Below are 19,583 nucleotides of genomic sequence, written 5' to 3'. Positions count from 1 at the left end.
TTCAGAGAGGCAGCTGGTGCGGTTCTTTCCGCACTAGCTGAGAGGTGGAGGGGGAGTGGAGTGAGCATGGATTCCCTCCTCCGAGGTCCAAGTGCTGTCTCCAACTTTGGATCTGAAAATCCAAAGTATCCTTTGGCCCCCCCAGACCCTGTCTAGGAGCCATAATATTGGTCTCTTAATTTTAACCAGTTAAATATTGCAGCCCTAATACAAAGTAGCTTTTCATGGTTTTCAAAGAGACAATGACAAACAGATGACCTTGCCAAGTTTTTCCTCTTATACTACCATACTACCTTATACTTCATTATTAGAGAGAACACACGTGTAACGAGCACATTTTGAGTTTTCTTTCCCCCCCCCCAACCTAAACGGATTGCACTTTCCCATACTGAGGGGAGGGGCCTTCAGAGAAAGGAATTGAGGATGCCCTCAAATAAGATTTGAGGGAGATACGGTTGATGGCAACTGTTAATAGGCCGGGCAGTCACTTGAGTCAATCCCAAGCAATAATTTTATAATTCTGAAAATCACACTCAGTTCATCATGAGCAGAACAAATTAGCTATGCAAGCTGCACAATTTTTGCAGATGTCATTATTTGACTTCATAAATTAATTTTAATATTTTTAAAATATGTTCTCCATTAAGTATATGCAGAGTACATCATGAGAAATGCCGGGTTGGATGAATCACAGGTCGGAATTAAGATTGCTGGGAGAATTATCAACAACCTCCGATATGCAGACGATACCACCCTAATGGCAGAAAGCGAAGAGGATCTCAAGAGCCTCTTGTTGAGGGTGAAAGAGGAGAGTGCAAAAGCTGGTTTGAAACTCAACATTAAAAAAACGAAGATCATGGCATCTGGCCCCATCACTTCCTGGCATATAGAAGGGGAAGAAATGGAAGCAGTGACAGATTTTATTTTCTTGGGCTCCAAGATCACCGCAGACGGTGACTGTAGCCATGAAATTAAAAGACGCTTGCTCCTGGGGAGGAAAGCTATGGCCAACCTAGACAGCATAGTAAGAAGCAGAGACATCACCTTGCCGACAAAGGTCCGTCTAATCAAAGCTATGGTTTTCCCAGTAGTAATGTATGGCTGTGAGAGCTGGACTATAAGGAAGGCTGAGCGCCGAAGAATTGATGCTTTCGAACTGTGGTGCTGGAGAAGACTCTTACGAGTCCCCTGGACTGCAAGGAGGTCAAATCAGTCCATCCTAAAGGAAATCAACCCTGAGTGCTCATTGGAAGGACAGATAATGAAGCTGAAGCTCAAATATTTTGGCCACCTAATGCGAAGAGAAAACTCCCTGGAAAAGACCCTGATGCTGGGAAAGACTGAAGGCAAAAGGAGAAGGGGACGGCAGAGGATGAGATGGCTAGATAGCATCACGGATGCAATGAATATGAACTTGAGCACGCTCCGGGAGAGAGCGCAGGACAGGAAGGCCTGGCGTGCTATGGTCCATGGGGTCACGAAGAGTCGGACACGACTGAACGACTGAACAACAACAGCTTATTCTAGCTCGTTTGATTCAAACCATAATCCATTTAGCTCTGTTCAAATGATAAAATAGAGCAGCAGTAAATGTAAGAAGGAATGGAAGTCATCGGAGACTTGGCAAGCAGCATAGACAAGGAAGTTAGGACGGAGGTCTATAAATATGGCTGCAATCCTACACTCACTTTCTTAGGAGAAAGTTTGATTAAACTCAAAAGGACTTCTGCATAAACATGCATAGGCTCAGGTTGCCTGATTCTCCAATTGCCATCAGAAAGTTGTTCTGAAACCTTCTCAGTCTCAGTACCTTTAGAAGAAACTGCATTGACCTTGTATTAAAACTTAATTTCCAGAACATTAATTTCCCTTAACATCTACATTTTTGCTTTAAATCCCTGTTTATAAGCAGTACCCTCCTTCTCGAAATATGCTGCTGCTATCATTGAGAAATGAAGAGCTGAATGCTCCAAGAGATGCACGGAGTCAACCACTGTCACATATAAGGTAGGTCAACACCTTGAATGATCAACAAGGGCAGCAAGGTAAGAAGATGCTGGTGAGCCTTTCGGATTTGGCTGGGCTGACAGAGCAATGAACAAGGAATCCAAGTTGCACTGAAGATGGTACATGGGTCAGTAGCAAGGCAAGAGCGTTGGACTGGGAGCTGGGAGATCCGGGTTCTAGTCCCCACTTGGCCATGGAAGCTCACTGGGTGACTTTGGGCCAGTCACACACTCTTAGCCCAACCCACCTCACAGGGTTGTTGTTGTGAGGATAAAATGGAGAGGAGGAGGATAATGTAAGCCGCCTTGGGTTCCTTGCAAGAGGAAAAAAGGCGGGGTATAAATGCAATAAATAAATAAATAAAGACTAGACCTCCAGTGATACCTCATCACAGGGGTAGAGAACTTCTACATGGTGGAGAACCTCTACGACATGGAGTAGTAGCAGCTCTCTATTTTTTATAATGTCTAGTGATGCCCTTGGATGGTTGGTAGGCCCTTTAGCAGGACTACTAGATGCTTTACTTAAATACCAGTCCCAGGTGTAGCAACTTGCCCATCTCAAAGAGGTTTTCAGGGGCTTTTCCCCCAGGTTCTGTTTCTGGTGCTTTTGGTGTGGTGGGACTTCCAGGATAAGGTCAGGATCTGAGATGTCAACAAGGGCCTGGAGCACAACATAAAAAACTGCCATAATACTAGGCCCATTGTTTGTACATATATCCCAGTCTTGTCTACTCTACTTGGCCATCACTCTCCAGGGTCTCAGGCGAGCGGTCTTTCCCATCGCTCTACTACCTCTTCATTTAACTGGACATGCCAGGGATTGAACCCCTCTGCATACATACCATGCAATCCCTTACCACTGAGCTATAGTTCCACCATTTATCTCCTCTTGAAGCATACGGAATTTAACAGAATGTGACCAGCTATTTCAGCTCCTCAGTTCAAAGGGATTTGGTTAAAGGTAGGTAGATCAGTCTCTTTTTGGTCTATGTAAATTTTGCATGTGTTCATTCTTAAGTCCCATCCTGTTACTGCATTAAACTGTGGGTTTTATTTTAATTGACACAAAAATGTGTATTTAAATACATAGCTTTGAATATAGCCTCTCACAAAATATGCATTTCTAAATTTGTTTTATCCTAAAATATGCATTTTCAAATGCATTTTGGTTTTTTGTTGTTGCTTTTTGAGCCAAAAACTGCATCACAAAATTTGAAGTGTGAAATCTGAAGGATAATTATGTTCTGATCTACAGATTTGTGTAGGAGTGCAGATCAGGTCAGTACACATCAGAATTAACAAAGATTGAATTCTTCAATTATCCCTAGTCTTGCTCATGCTGAGTCAGAGAATGATTTAAATACAGAAAAAGTTTTTCTCTCCCAAAAGAAAAGGTTTTTAAAAATGTGAAGTGCAAGAGAAATGCAGAAGCCCTTTTACATCAAAGGCACTTATCCAATGCTTTTTAAGGTCCAGATTAAAAGACTGCCAAGACTACAACATTTTGAGTGACAAGATCAATTAACTCCACTAAGAGAGAAATAGCAATGGTATAGACAGTACCATTTCCAGATGGAACCATTAACACCACAGTACAGCTCCCAATTCACTGTTCATCTGGGAAAAAGCAAAGGCTTTTATAAAGAGCAATTCAACTTGACAGTTTTGCCAGAATCTTTTTGGCCGCTTGTCCACCTATTTGTTGCCTTAAAATCTCCCCCTGTGTAAGGATAAAGCATTCAAAGAAAGTCCTAACACAAAACTATCTCTGTTCTAAGAGGTTCATTCCAGTACAAAAGGCCAGGCAGTGCCTTTTGCATGTTGTTGTGCTATTTGAATAAATAGAAGTTGCTACCCTAAATAGCCAAGTTTGAGGAGCAGGGAATAACAGCATCTTGCAACACCAGGCTATCTATTTAAGATGTGGATTTGCAAAAAAAAAAAAAAGAAAAGAAAAGAAAAAAGCAGTCATCTCCTCATATTAAATATATTCACTGCCCCAGTTCTGAATAACTAACTTCAGGGGAGGATGAATGCTCATATTCAGTGCACAGCATCATTACCAAGCATGTCTTCATGCATATAAGCACACTCTTTGCATATATTTTTTCTACATGGTGGCACACTCATGCACACTATCAGGCAAAATGGATTCCCTCCCCCATTCCTTTGGCATCCTCCAGTTATGTCACTTAGAGAAGTTCTGCCTAAGACTGGAAAACTTTGGCCAGTTTGCTGATTCAGCACAGAAGGCTTGTAGGACTGAAGGAGCCTGCACTGTTGGTAGAGGTGCATAGACGTTGCAATATTGCAGTGGTGATCGACTGAATGTGTGAATGGGGTGTGGGAGAGAGAATGGGAGGTTTTGTTCTGTGACTATGAAGAGGAATTGGAACAGAGAAGGTATTCCAAACACAAAACACAGCAGATTGTAAAATCTGGGAGAGCATGGTATGTACAAACTTTCATAGCAAGTGCAACAAGCAAGAAATCCCAATTGTTTAAAAGATATTATGGCACCATGGTTTCTGTTTATGTCCTGTATTGAAGCCCTTCAAGTCTTGAAGCCCGTCAAGACATCGTCACCAAAGGGCCGACAAAAGAGGATTTTGGAATGGTTCAATCCCCTTTTAGCCCAAGTTAGTGCTTTCATTTTTGAACATCACAGAAATGAGAGAAGCAAAGAGAACACCATCTAGTTAGTGTGGCATTCCTCATTTTCTCCATGACACTCAAAAATGGAAATGCATCTCAAAAGGTCATGAAGAGGAGGACACTTGGTTTGCTGACTCCTTCTCTGGAACCATCACACTTTGGTGAAAAATAGAATGAAAATCCTAAGAAAACTCTGGGATAGAGAGAGAGAAAGAGACAGAGAGAAATAGAAGGAGTCAGCAAGTTAATGAGCTTGACAAGTATGATATAGGGGTTAGTGAAGTTACCTGTCCTTAAGTCTTTGAAATGGGTGGGCAACACAGTGGAAGCTATAGGGAACAGAAAGGAGGTAGATGGAGAAGAGTATCCAAAAGATTCCTCTTGTGCAGAGAATGGGGCTTCTTTCTTTGGGAAAAGACTCCTAATTTTTCTGGGACAACTAGCTGTAGTTATATGCTCAAGTCTGAGTTTAATAACTAAAAGAAAGACTACGATGAGATTCCTCTTCCTGGTGGTCTATCACAATGTGATTGCGGGTGTAAAAGGTTTAGTAAACTAACCAATTATTGTCTTCTGGCTTAAGCAACGGGGCAAAATTAGCACACTGCTGAATGCATTACCTAATGGACGCTTCCATGGCAGGTGCCTGAGGCATGATTTACAATTTTGCAAGCAATATTCAGGGTGGGGTACAGGATGTCAGAGATTACATTTGGAGAGAACATACTCACAAGGAAGATGTTGCAATAATCATGCACATAGTCTCTTCCTAAACATGCCCTGCCCAGATCAAAATATTGGCAGAGACTTCTCCTGTGTCTTCACCAAGACTGAAATGGAGCCGTGTAACACTTGACTATCAGATTCATCAATTTCCAGATTATTTTTAATGGATTCAATAGAACAGGCCTTCCTTCAGACTCTTTGGGGACACCCCCCCCACACACACCTATTTACTTCCTTCCATTATGAAGGAAGTAAATGAATAACTGTTTATTCATGGTGTTTGCTTTCAGTTTTTCAACCAGTTATTGAGTCGTGTCATGTCACCTTATTATGTAACATTGAATTTTGGAGCATGGGGAGAAGAGGCATTTGCTTCCTCTCCTGATTAATAGCTGGTGGGCCACAATACATGCTAAGAAGAGGGCCTTAAGCCTTATGATTATTCCTTCATATGGGTTCAGCCATGCCTGCATAGATGTGTGTACCATTTTGGATTGTGCCTCCTATTTGCTTTTAAAAGCAACACCATCTTATTGACAGTCCCAGGAACACTTTTTTCTGCTTCTTCTACCATATCCTGTTTGAAATGGAAGCAAGGCTATAATCCTTATGCACCCTTACTATAGAATAATCCCCACTGAACTCAGAAAAACTAATTTCCAAGTAAACTTATGCATGAGTGAGCTATCTGTAATAGATCCCACAAAAGTATCAGGAGGTAAGGGACAAAGCATTGTTCCCCTATGGCAAACTCATATCTGCCCACTTCTGTAATAGGATAAAATCAGCTAAATTACCATTCAAACTGATTGCACACACATGTGCATAGGAGACAGATAACAAGAACGTTTCACAAAATATGCTTGATTAATTCAATTGTGAAAAAAGAGACAAGCAGAACAGATGTAACCCTCTTCTTGATGATAATGTAGAGGGCCTGACCACAAGAAGAATTCTGCGGAACATGTTACCTCTGCTCTTTCTCATCCCAGGAGGTCAAAATGCATAAAAGTGGATTTATCTTTGTCCCAACTGTGCTTTCAGAGTTATTCTAGTGCAGGCTAATCAAGATTTTAGGGCAGTTCTGGTATCTAATTAATGCTGATTATAAACCTGGAGACTCTGGAAGTAACAGTCCTATGGGAAACAAAGGGCTCACTCCATAATGGAAACATCTGTACCTCAGTAGTCAATATTAAAAATGTAGCATAGGAGAGTTCCTGGAGGACATTTTCCTAAGGTTGCAAGGATGTTCTTTACTGCCACCTGCAGGACACATTGTGGATACATCTGCTAGCGAGAAGTCAAGTGTACTAGTAGACTATGAACATGGGCATGATTTCAAAAGGAAAACATTATTTCTTCCCTTTGGAACAGTTAAACTATGTATGCTTGGCCTGGTCCTTCATCTTGTCTCTACTTCTTAAATCCCCAAACAAAAGGCAATTGTTGCAAAGGAAGGGGGGGGGCAGAGGCTACTTCTTGAGCTGGAAAATGGATATGTGGGTACAGCTGTATCCACCGGAGATGCAAAAAGAAAGTGAAACATCATGGGAAGTATCCAGTGCTGCCACTGCTCTAGCAGGAACGACCATTAGCACAACAGGACGCTATTTGGAAGTGGTAGTTTAAGCTACCGCTTCCAGAATACGACAAGTCAGTGGAGCTTGGGAAAGGAAGCTCTGTTGCCTTGTCCCATTCTGGAAGCAGTGCTTTCAGCTGGTTTCCCGGGTTGTGTTAGGAAACACCAGCTTCCTGTTGCACTAGTGGTGCAACGTGTTTAGTGCTGGCAGATTGCCACCACTGGATAATGCCCCAAAGGCTTGTTTTTATTTAAATTAATCAGCCACTATATGGGGTCGGTCACACACACACACACACTTTTCCAATTATTTATTAAATGTTTATTTTTAAATTTTATTTTAATTAATTAATTATTAAATGGCCCAGCAAGGCAGCACAACATTCAGATAGAGCTCTGTTCGAAAAGTGTTGTCATATATGCCAATAGGGAACCAAATTTTCCAAGTGCCAATCCTAATGTAACAAAAATGGTACCACCCGTGCACAAAAGAGAGGTATAGCAAACTTGGGGAACACAAAATATCATTTTTAAAAAACACTAAAGGACTGAATATGCTCAGTGGGCACAGAATGCTAACTGAGTATTGGAGAACAAACAAAAACAAAATGGTGGTGGTGGTGATATAGAATGGAGTATCCTGAAAAAGGGTATAGGAAGCTGGCTGGCGTATTTTGCTGCTGAATCCACTTGTAAAGATATGAGACTAAAAGGAAAACTCAGAATGAATTTAAACAAGGGATTCTGAGAGCCAAGATTCAATTTACCACTGAACAGGGCTAGGAGAGCACTGTAGTTTGCAGAACTTTTCAGTTAGAAAAGTTCGGCAAAGCACTCTGGGGTTTGCCTAGTGAGCCATCACTAGAACATTTCAATGGACCAATGTTTGCATTTCTGACAAAAACCAGTAGAGGGCACCATATGATCTTATATGCAGTACATGAGGAAATGATTAATATGAGGAATAGGTATCTAGCCTCATTTTATCAATAATTATTGATAATGTGTTCTATTATTCAGAAAAGAAATATTCTTGCTAAAGAGATATTGGGAACATTTACCTAGATAATAGGTAACATTTTCAGAGAATATGTCCGTTCTTTTGAAGGGGAAGAATTGCATGGGCCCTTTTATAGCAAAGCTGTGACTCCTCTTCCATCAGTAATTTCTAAAACTTTTCTATAAATAAATTCTCACTTGCACCTTGAAATGTACACAACAGTTACACGTTGGTGTATATATATATATATATATATATCTCCATATCCTGCACTTGGATATATATTATGAAGGGAGGTATATAAAGGTTCTAAATAAAATGAAATGAAATAAGACACATGGCTTTAAAAGATTTGCTAGCCATTTCCTTTCTTCTGTGCCTTGGATAAGTAAAGAGAGGTCACTAAATACTGCTCCTATACAGCTTCATTTGTTTCAATGGGGTTTGTCAGGAGAAGTGCAAAAGAATTAGGCATCAACGGTCTGCCAATACCATCGCTTCTTCAGCCCTGTTTGGGTGTGCAAAAGCCAGCTTACCTCTATACACCAGCTGGGAGCTTACATGAGTAAGCCTCCATGCAATCCGAAACCCCATGCTATCAGCTGCATGTGAGTAGGCCTCCCTTTTGCAGACGTTATACGATATGTGCAAACATGGGCACGGAGGGGAAGGTGCTACATAATGCATGTCATATTGGGGGAAGGGCTATGCAGTGTGGATCTGGTGGCTACACTTACTTCACCCGCAATTTATGCAAAGACTTTTACAAAGGCATTTAGTCAAATAACCCCTAGTGCCTGAAACCCAAAACAATGTATCTGCCCCCACAAACATTGGCAGTTTATGAAGCCACAATGAACGGCTGTTCTACAGCATCCTACCTGGAAGAGGAGAATTTGACTGCAGATTCATTTATCTGAATCTGTCTACATTACAAATTTAAACTGCTTTTTCACAAGAATACTGAGGGGTAGTGCAATTTTGTGAGTGGGTTTTAGAGAACACTTGTCTCTTCTCACAGAGCTATAGTTCCTAGGATTCCATGGTTGGGAACCAGGTTTCCCTCTGGTGCTTTTGGGCCAGGAAACCTCTATCCTTCTGTGTTTGTGTAGCAATAAGTTCTGTCAGTTTGATTTTGTCCACCACTTTCAAGGTATACCTCCTCAAGCAAGGCCACTCCACAGCAGGGATCAAGCCACAGGCTCTAGTTCCCACACTGGCTGGTGAGTGTCTGGCCTAGCATTATTTTATTTTTAATTTTTTGCTGCAGTTGCCATAATGGTTGTAACAGCATCAGCAATGCCTCTAGTTGGCAGTCACTGGCTGTAGCAGATAACTGCCTTTTTAATTCTCCCAAAATTCTCCTGGGCCCCTGGAAGTGGCAGTACACTGGGGCCCAGAGCCATTGTCGGGGGATTAAAACTGTGGCTGTAGTGGCATGGAATCCAGGGTGAATGAAAAATGGTGGCCACTCAGTGCTAAGAGGAACACTGGGCCTGGGAAATTACTGTCACCATTTTGGGTTGAGGCACAGCCAGCTGTGGATTCTCTTGAGAACATGGGAAGGTTAGAGGCTGCCAAACCCTGATGCCAGGCCAGTGTTCTTTGATGAACACGAATCCACATATCTACATCTATATCTATAAAGACTTGGTATTTCCTCCAGCTATGTACAGGGCCAGGTATGCTTCAGAGAGTTTCAGAGAACTCTCTAAGTCTCTTTTCTCTATCAAGTGCTTGATCTCCTGATCATCAAATTATCAGCTTTTATGGAACAAGTAAGCAGAATCTTGATGTCCAAACAAAGCCTAGAAGAATTCTTCGCAGCAGAAATGCAAGCTGCTCAGTTTGCTGGAGAATGAAGAACTGCATCAATTCTCCTGGGACATGATCCCGTGGCATCAAGGACTATACAATATTTCACACCTGAGACTTAAACCCCTGATCTATCCATTCCTAATGACAGCTTTGCTCATTCCCTGTGGCACTATATACACAAATAAGTCTACAATTAGTGCTACATTACAGGGAAGGAAGGAAGACCTCAATTTTTCACTTATTTAGTTTTACAATCCTCGTAAATTATAGAAGGAAATAAGCTTCTTCTCCTTTTTAAGAACTGAAATCCTGAAACAGTTTACAAATGCTATTCTTTACCTGAAGAAGGAACATATACTTAACACATTAAAAAAGTAGCATATTCATTTATTTCTTCCCTCTCCAAAAGAAAAAGAAAAGAAAAAAGGGAAGGTGGGAAAAACATGAATAGGTCATCATTTGTTGCAGCTGTTTTTGATGCATACGAAAGCTCCATCAAATTGAGCGAAGTGAGGCTTTTCCAAAGATTCAGAGTATCTGTCTCATGTAGACACAGCCATATTTCTGGTTTGCCTCATGAATCCAAAAAAGAACATTAAGCACCGCTGTAATAAATTGTGCAACTGACAGAGCACCATGTGAACATTAACTGTGCAGTCATTTTCCCTGCTGTTTTTCTTTTAAAGACATGTTCACTCAACTAAACTGTCATTCCAAATATCGCCTTGACCAGTTTTCTGTAACAGAAAAAAGAAGAAGAAAAATAATACAAACACATGCTTTACTAACCCCAAGTAAAAGGCACAAGCAACCTGACACTGAAATTAAGGGGAATTCCAAAATAGCGTTCTTCCACAGTCCTTTGAGTGGGCCAAATGCAGGGGAGATATCTGATGGGTAGCAGCCGCTGGGCTCCACTGGTCTTGCAATACTGGAGAATGCCTAGTGTGTATGTGTGTTTAAAGAAATATAGAACCATCTTATTTTGCTGGTGGAAAGTCTTGAGGCAGAAAATCAACTTCAGCAAACCACCAGGTTTCCCCTCCTCCCCATCCTTACACTGTGTATCTGCTGCCTACGGCTCCTCAGTGTCTTCTAAAAGCAGCACCTCCAGGCCGGGCTGACCATGTGGCTTCTTCCATTTAGCAGCTTCTATTAATTATTTACCAGCTAAATAGAGCAGACAAGCCACCCCCCTCACCACCATCATGAACCACGCCATTCATGCTCCTTTCCTTCCTTCTTTTGACAGACAAAGAAAAGTGTTTAATGCGACCACATTGGCACTAAAAACAAGATTTCATGAATGCTGCAAGAGTGCAGACTTTATGAATCCAGGGAAGGTGCGGGTGTGAATCTGAACAGCAAAAATGGAATGAACAATCAAATAAAAAAATTAAAATCAGCAACAGATAAAATGTCTTTAATTGCACCTATAGTTCAGAGAACGAAGATTAGCCATCAAGCCTGGATCAGACATATACTTAGGATAGCTTGTCACAGCTGTCAGTGAAAACTAGATTCACAATATATATTTTGTGAAGCAAATTGCTATAATATAATTTACCACTCTGAATTTCTTTAATGGTTAGAACGTTAAAATGCAGAAGATGTTCACACAAGCTCTTGCCTTGCAATGCTGTTTTGACATGACATCCATTTCAAAGCAATTAGCACTCTCTAATTACTATTTTTACTGGGTTTCTTTTTTTTTTTAAGGATATGTATGAACTTGAAGAACATTAGCTTGCAGTTTACTTCCAGAGATGACAGAGCAAAACCTGGAAAGAAACCATCTTTCACATGAATTTTAGGGGATGAAGGTAAATAATACATTGTTTAATTGAGGCTTTGGAGCACTACTGGTGGAAACAAACTGGCAGTCCTCACAGATCTACCATGGGGTTGAGTTTGAAAGTGACAGCTTTATCTAGGAGAGAATTGTGCAGCTATTGTTTGTCATTAACTAAGTGGCATTCTGCCTGATGGATCTTTATACTCTAAATATGTGAAAGTATGTGGAACACCTGGGTCAGGAATAATGGTGGGTGTGTGGCTAGAGTGCATTTGGTCTACTAAAGGTATTACACTATATGGATTTTAGAATCATCCCCATGCAAGGCCTGATCCGCTGATGAAGGCTTTTTGCCACATTGGGTGCGCAAAGAGATTCTGTTGGGCAGTTCACCCCTTACATCCATATCCCTGTCAGCCAGACCCCCATCTTTTGGGGTCCTACTTTTAGTAGGCCAACTCAAAGATCACAAAAATTGTGCAAGCTTTCAAGATATCCATATATTTTAATCAGGGAAGATGTTGCAAAAAGCAGGTTGGCAGGGCAGGACAGGGAAAGGCTGACTGGATGTTGTTGTCAGGATGTCTGCACGGTCAGAGACTTAAGATGATATGGAGAAGAAGGGGTTGCAGACATTCAAATTTAGGGCTCTGCCAGGTGATGTGATAGTTTCAGGTTTCAGTGGCTCCTGGGACCATGGTGAAGAAGAAAGCCACAGACAATTGTAGATCCTCTATTTTCGAAAGTATAAAATCCAGCTGTTAACTCAAAATTGTCTCCATCTTGGGTGAACCAGACAGACTTCATGGTTGGTGGAAAACAAAAGTAGAGATCAGCTAGGCAGTGTTTATATCAAGATAGCTGGAGATAAATTTAGATGCTGTGCAAGGTAAAAAAAGAAAGAAAAGGAAAAAAAAAGAGTCAACAGAAACCAAATTGGGTAACTACCCAGAGATCTTCGGCTATTGGGCAGTACAGAAATGTAATAAATAAATAACTTTACCTAGTAGTTGGAGAGGATGAACCCTCAAAGAATGAAATCCCAGCTTGGGTGGTGTAAAATCCTCTTCCTCTAGTGAAGGATCTCACTGTTAAACAGCTGAATTCGGTATTCTCCAAGTCATATATAAAAAAGGCCACCATGTTGACCATAAGAAAAAAATCCAGTATCCATATAGAACCTAATACTTTTGTTAGACTAACTCAAAGATCATAATAATTGTGCAGTCTTTTGAGATCTCCAGATCTCTTTCTCAGGCAAGATGTTACAAAGAGCAGGTTGGCGGGTGGAGGGGAGAAATGTCAACCACTGATGACATTGGCAGGGGGACACAGACATGAGTAAGAAGAGAGCGCTTGCAAACATAATCCATGAGGAAGTAGAACAAGACATTATTAGGGCGGGGGGTGGAATTATAGTCACAGAACATGTTGCTGAATTTTTGTGAACTCATTCACGTTCAATAGATTTATTTTTTACATTTATATCCCACGTTTTTCCCTCTTGCAAGGAACCTAAAGTGGCTTACATAGTCCTCCTCCTCTCCATTTTATACTCACAACAATCCTGTGAGGCAAGTTAGGCTGAGAGTCAGTGACTGGCCAAAGTCACCCAGTGAGCTTCATGGCTGAGTGGGGACTAGAACCTGTATCTCCTGAGTCCCAGTCCAACATTCTAACCACTATACAACACATTGTTCTGCTGAACTTACTCCATGTGTTTGCTGACACCACTAGATTGGTTTGCTGACATCACTACCTTGCACAGGGTGTGCTAGCACAGGCAGCGCTTGCATTTCTGCAAGCTTTGCTGGAAATAGTATCCCCCCCCCAAAAAAAAATCCAACAGCTAGCATAGGGACACCTCTTAGTAAGAACAATCTAACACAGTTGGCTCCAGTTGCGTTGATCTAAGACAAGGTGACACTTAGGCTTTCAAAAAAAGAGGACTCCCTCCCTGTTCAGTTCATTCCAGGATGGTCTGCCTGTTCCATCGGTGAAGCCTTACTCTGGGCTGACAGGTCTAGGTCTCACCTGTACCCATGCAAATTGCTGATGCAGTGTGCAAATTTCAAAACTTCATTCTCCGCAGATTTAAAGTGGCAATTTCACCTTACCTTTATTGCTGGTATGGGAAAGAGCCAATCTGTTTTATCAAGGTCATGCTTATTGCTGAGACTGCTGCCTCTACTTGCACTAAGATAAGTTGCTTTTGAATAGAGCATCTCCTTCTTGATTTGTGATTCTCCAAATGGATCGTCATTTCATATTACTGACACAGAGTCCAGAGTCAGGGATTCATACTGGAGTTGGCATTTCAATTATATTTGGTATTTCAATTAAATAAGAAATGATATGTGGCTCTGAATATTAATATGTAACCATTAATCCAAACTGTGCCATGAACCTGGCAGTTTAATTTCTGTCAATTTCTGAAAGAGAAGACAGAAATGAACAGAATGAAAAGTAGTAAACTCAACCATAGAAACCTTCTGAGATTATTTACAAACACTCTGTGCTAAGAATTTAATACAATGTGTAGTGGGCAAATTGAACAAAACTAAAGAAGACTGCCGATAAACCAACAGATTAAATTAAGCTGTTTTATTTTATTTATTTTAAATAACAGTGGTATGCACATATTGAATACTGATTTTAAGAAAAATCAATGTGTTACAACAAATACATTGATATTAAGAACTTAAGGCTAGATACAAGATGAAAATATAGGATGAGAATAGAAAAAAATCCAGAATTGTAACTTCCTAATTCTCAACTTGGACTCGGATTTGACCTGTAAATCAGGTACCCTGCTTCTGGACCCAAGACAGAGTCAGGAGTATAAATGCTTTTGTACAGATCTTGCAACCATGGAAACACAGGATACCTGGAGTCAACTGCCTGGAGTATTCAGTAGGGGCCAGCTGTGAGTAGAACTCCCCCCACCCAGCTCTCTGTACTATGCCAGAGTTTGCAACAGCCTATCTTCCTATCTACCTACCATTAATGAATACACAATTATTCCTAGGTTCTCAAACTAGGTTCTTTGGGGAGATGTGAAACATTTAGAGGGAGGACACAAAGTAATGGGAATAGTGAGGCAAGCAGATCCTTCCTCCCCCAAAAATGGAGGGGATGAATATCTTCTGATCTCCATTACATTTGTGAACATGACTGCACTCCGACAACTTCAACCCCCTAACCTTGTTTGGGGACAAAGGAGTTCAGGAACAGCAGTGGTTTTGTTCTAATGATACAGGAGTCAGACATGTCGTGTTGTATATATTCCTCCTAACACCAAGGTTAGATCACTATCCTAGTCCACAGATCCTTACACATAGAGGTCATACATGCATGTAGACAACAGTGTGCAAAAATCTCCATACCCTCCTATGGAATGGATGAATGATGTTGCATCTGCGAGGGACCAGAAGGTAGAGAGAGAAAGGTATGGGAAATGCTGGCCTAACCTGTATCTCTGCACAGAACATCTCCCTTGAGCAGGGCGGCTTCTCTCTGACTCAGGTTTCCAGCTATGGCAATTGAGATCTTGTTGACTCTGAGATACTTTAGGGTCAGGGTTACCAAACTAATTTCTGCACTGAGGTGGACACTCAGGGTACTATTCTGCTTTTGATATGGTGTCTTATATAACAATATGCTGTTGTGATTCTCTAAGTACTACTAAACTTTGGATGTTACGTAATGCATTAGGGGAGTGGGGGAGGGGGAGAAAAAACATCACAGTTATAAGTTCTATCCCTGCCTGTTAATGCAGCATGATTATAGGAACAAATTAGACATGAAAGATGCATTGCAATATCCAACTTCCCACAGAAGGGTCATAATGGCAGCAGAGATACAACCAAAAGCTCAGTAGAAAATATCTCTTTCTGTGCCCTTTGGGGATTTGTGCCCATAGCTTGCCTTTATTTATGGGTTTTGCTCTGGCTTATTTCTCTAGAAGATATGATTCCAGAAAGCAGTCTGACTGAAAATGGAATAAATGAAGCTCAGCCCTCTTCCTGAGTCTCTCAAAGAGGCAGGGACCCAAGCTTTTATAGAGGTCTCTATAAGAAAACTCTGGGGAAAGCCTACGTCCCGAAGAACACGTCACTTATACAGCATTCAGGAAACTCAGCCATATCAGGTTGAACCTGTGGTGGTAACTCTTTCTCAGAAAAAGGAAGAGCATCTCTCGGTCATTAAGATGGTGTCCAGGCCCTAGGGATCTTCACGAGAACACTCACCTACCTGGGGCATCGTTTCCTGGCTGGGTGGATCACTTTCTGGGTGGATCACTTTCTGCAGGTTGTAGGTGCTTTCCAAGTAAGTACAGTTCTAGTCCATGGGTCCATTAGACATTAATGTCTAATGCCAGACATTAACAGGACTATGGGACTAAGATAATAGCATAGCTAAAGGACTAAACACACACGAAGGCAAACTAAAAGAAACCAACATTCATGTTGATTATTTCTGAGTCTTTCATCAGAACACTCACCTAGCTGGAGAATCAGTTCCCGTGATGCCACTCTTGCTACCTGGGCTGCGTGATGAAGCCAGCCTTGCTCCTCTCCCTGAATGGCAACCTGCCATTACAAGTCCTTCCCCTCCCTTCCAGCTGGCAGCCTATTCTTGCCCAGCCTTTGTGCCAGGGAAGGACTAACGGCTTCTTCCTGCTGTCCAGAGGGCCTGGGTGATGTCACTGTTTGGCAGGAGCTATCTCTCACTGGCAGGACAGCCTGAGATGCTCATCCTCTCCCCTGAATCATTCTCATTGTTCATTCTGATCTGTTACATGCTCAAAACCAACATCACGGCACCCACATATTGCAATCAGAATAATAGGATAAAATTAAGGGAAAGCATTTATTTTACTTAATGTATTCTGCTAGAATCAAGTTCTCTGTTAAAATCAGGTTTTCAAACAATCTGGATCCTCTAAAAAATTTTTTTTACAAGAACTGCAGGAACAGTGGGGGCAGGGAGAAAGGCTATGAACAATCAAGGAGGCTACTTGGGCTGCAACAGCAGTGAATAATGAGACGGACAGAATTCAAAGGAGGGATATGCACATGCAAGGAGAACTGTGCATGCATCTGGAGCTCTTTGTGCTCCATCTGGCTTCTGAGATTTCACCTGAAGTTGTCCAAAGTTTCCCATAAAAGTAAGGTCAGTAGGAGAACGCTTTTAGTTTTGCTCTAATAAAAACAAACATACCAGATTCTATGCTTGGGTACTGTGGGTGGCATATACCATTACACAACAGCACACATTAACAAGGGGCAAAAGTACAAACAATCAGCAACATTTAAACAAAGGGGATACACAGTCATTACAAGTATTGTTTGGCTTCTTGTTGCGAATTTTCTTATCTAAAATATTCTGTGCAGATCAGGCTCCACTACAGTGTGGTCCAGCTAGGACACCAGGTGGCATACAGCTCAGATCAATAATGGTGTCCAATCGTAACAAAATAAAATGACCCACTGGAAGAAATGGCTCCCGTGGGCACTACAAATCCCAGAGACATCTCTCTTCTCCTGGCATGCTCTGCATTCTAAGTCCTTGTGATTGTTTCCAGAGCCACAGAGCTGTCATCTCATGTGTGCATTAAACGGATGATACTTTTCTGAGATAAGCACCTTCAGAACCCCATGTGTAAGCACATGATGCATGGATTGGATGAGCCTCTTCATTCCCTTGTGGTGGCTGACCAGCAAAATTATGTGTGCCATAGGTTATTTTCATATGACAGTTTAGTATCTTTTGCAGTTCCTGGAAATAGACAGGGGGGAGGGAGAAAGAGCTAAACTGTGCTCCATATTTCTTTTATTCTAGTGCAAAGGTGGACAGAACATCATCTGCAGGCTACATGCACTTCTCAATTAAGTACATTTCTAGCCCATGGGGTGGCAGATATTAATGGGATTATGGGACTAAGATAATAGAATAGCCAAAGGACTAAAAACAAACAAACACAAGAAGGCAAAGTAAGGCAAAGAAGCTCAAATTCACGCTGAGTATTTCAGGTTGTATTATTACTAAGTCCATATAACATGATTTTGCAAAGGCTGCGTTTATATTTTCAGCTTTGAACATGACAAAGTTACAGCCAGCTGAAATGTGCAAAGAGTGTCTGTACCACCACAGTAAGGATACAGAGGGGGATCACTTGTTTAAAAAGGCTCCCATGTCAAAAGCTCCTTGCACTGAGAAATGAACATGTTTGGGAAAAGCCTTAAAGCTTCTAGCAAAAATCTCAGCCAGAGCTCTTGAGATGCTGGGAGAAGCTGGTTGTTTATCTAAAGTCTGACCTTTCAGTCCTATGTCCTCCACCTTCATGGTTGTCTTTGTCTTCTTGTCATGGTGCCATCCTTGTTTTTTGTCCTACCCCCTTAATACCAGGACCAACAGAAGAGATGGCTGGGTTTTGCGCTCTTGCTAGCAAGAGAAGCAGCACTTCAGCTCTATAGGCACTATTGATGTGCTTCCTCCTGTCCTTTCGTGGGCAGCGATGAGCACTCCCTGTTACATCCCCTGCCACCACCAAAATAATTAAAAGTCACAAAGCAGTACAAGCAGCTGCATCACTTGCTGCTAGTGATGTTCAGGGCATTCACCAGCTGGCATCCGCAACGTTCATGAACCACCGTGTAACTACAAGCTATTGTGACAGAGCACTAGCCATAGCTTCAAATGGGATTTGCATTTTGCGAGAACAAAATATTGTTTCATGTTTACAGTGAATTTGTGTTTTACCTGCAAAAGAAATGGATCCTTGCAGTCTAGATTCACTGCCACAACTGAGTATCAACTTCTCATTTATAGTGCAATAAAACCTCAATCATCTGGAAAGGCTCTTAATGTGAAAGCATTCCAAGTTATTTGTCATGTCATTTGCCTGACAATGACTCCTTCTCCTTATTGTCTACTTTACAAATTATTAGAAACTTACAGTAAAATGTAAATATAATGGAAATGTGGTATCTGGATGTTACCTTCAATTACTTTGTGCCTCCCACCCCCGAAAGAAGACACATGAGACATGAATGGGATTAAGAGCCACAACTTTATTTGTAACATTAAATCTGCAACAAGGCAGATTCCAGTGAAGTGCAGGCTCCATCTCCAGACGGAGACCTCAGCTGTCAAGTATAGCCTCCTGTGAGGGAATCCACCCTGTCTCAAAGCACCAGTATGCCAGTATGTGATCTGGGCTTTTCCTTGCCTGTCCACTGTGAGGGGCCCATGGTTGGCCCTGCCCATCGCCACTGGTCGACAGTCGATGAACAAAATCCCACATGGTCCAACCATGCAGCTCCCATCCAACCACACTCACGAGCCAGCCGGCAATGAGAGGCAGGTTGAGTCAGCATCCCTTCTCCCTCCAGGTGCCTCAGGGTGTTCACCAGGGTCATATCCTTCCTCTTTTGGTGCCCGCACCACCTGCCAGTTGTGACCAGAAGCCAATTAGACAAATGAAAACCACCCCTAAACCAACTCAATGTGGGGCAGGCAAAAAAAGATGTGCCCCTCAGCCAATCAATGCACACCAAAAAATTCCTACCCAATCCCCAAGACTAGCTAATCTCACACTGACCTGAGGAAGGGTGGATAGCCACTGGGAGCAAGAGACCGTGCATGTGGGCCGGTCTGATTTATATGACACCCACCTAACCCCGCCTAGCACACAACCCACACTTATGCAGATGAAGCACCTGGTGCCTTCATTCCTGCCTGAAGGGACAGGTAGGGCAAATCCTCCCCATCTTAAGCTGATGGAGGAGCATTCCCACAAATGCATGATTGTCTTTTGTAATTGTTTGCAGGAATAACCTCTGCATAAATCATTTAGTGTTTGGTACAACGGAACAAGTTGCCTAAGGATTCTGTTGATCAAATACACTCTTTCAAGAAAATGCAAACTAATGTTGTTGTTTTTTCCTTTACGCCACTGAGCCAAGATATGCACCATTATTTAGCTTTCTTCTC

The sequence above is a fragment of the Heloderma suspectum genome, chromosome 1 (genome assembly GCF_057233095.1).
Source record: "Heloderma suspectum isolate Gila_16-S chromosome 1, 16-S_ref, whole genome shotgun sequence".
Taxonomy (NCBI): Eukaryota; Metazoa; Chordata; class Lepidosauria; order Squamata; family Helodermatidae; genus Heloderma; species Heloderma suspectum.
Note: the sequence above shows the minus strand (reverse complement) of the source record.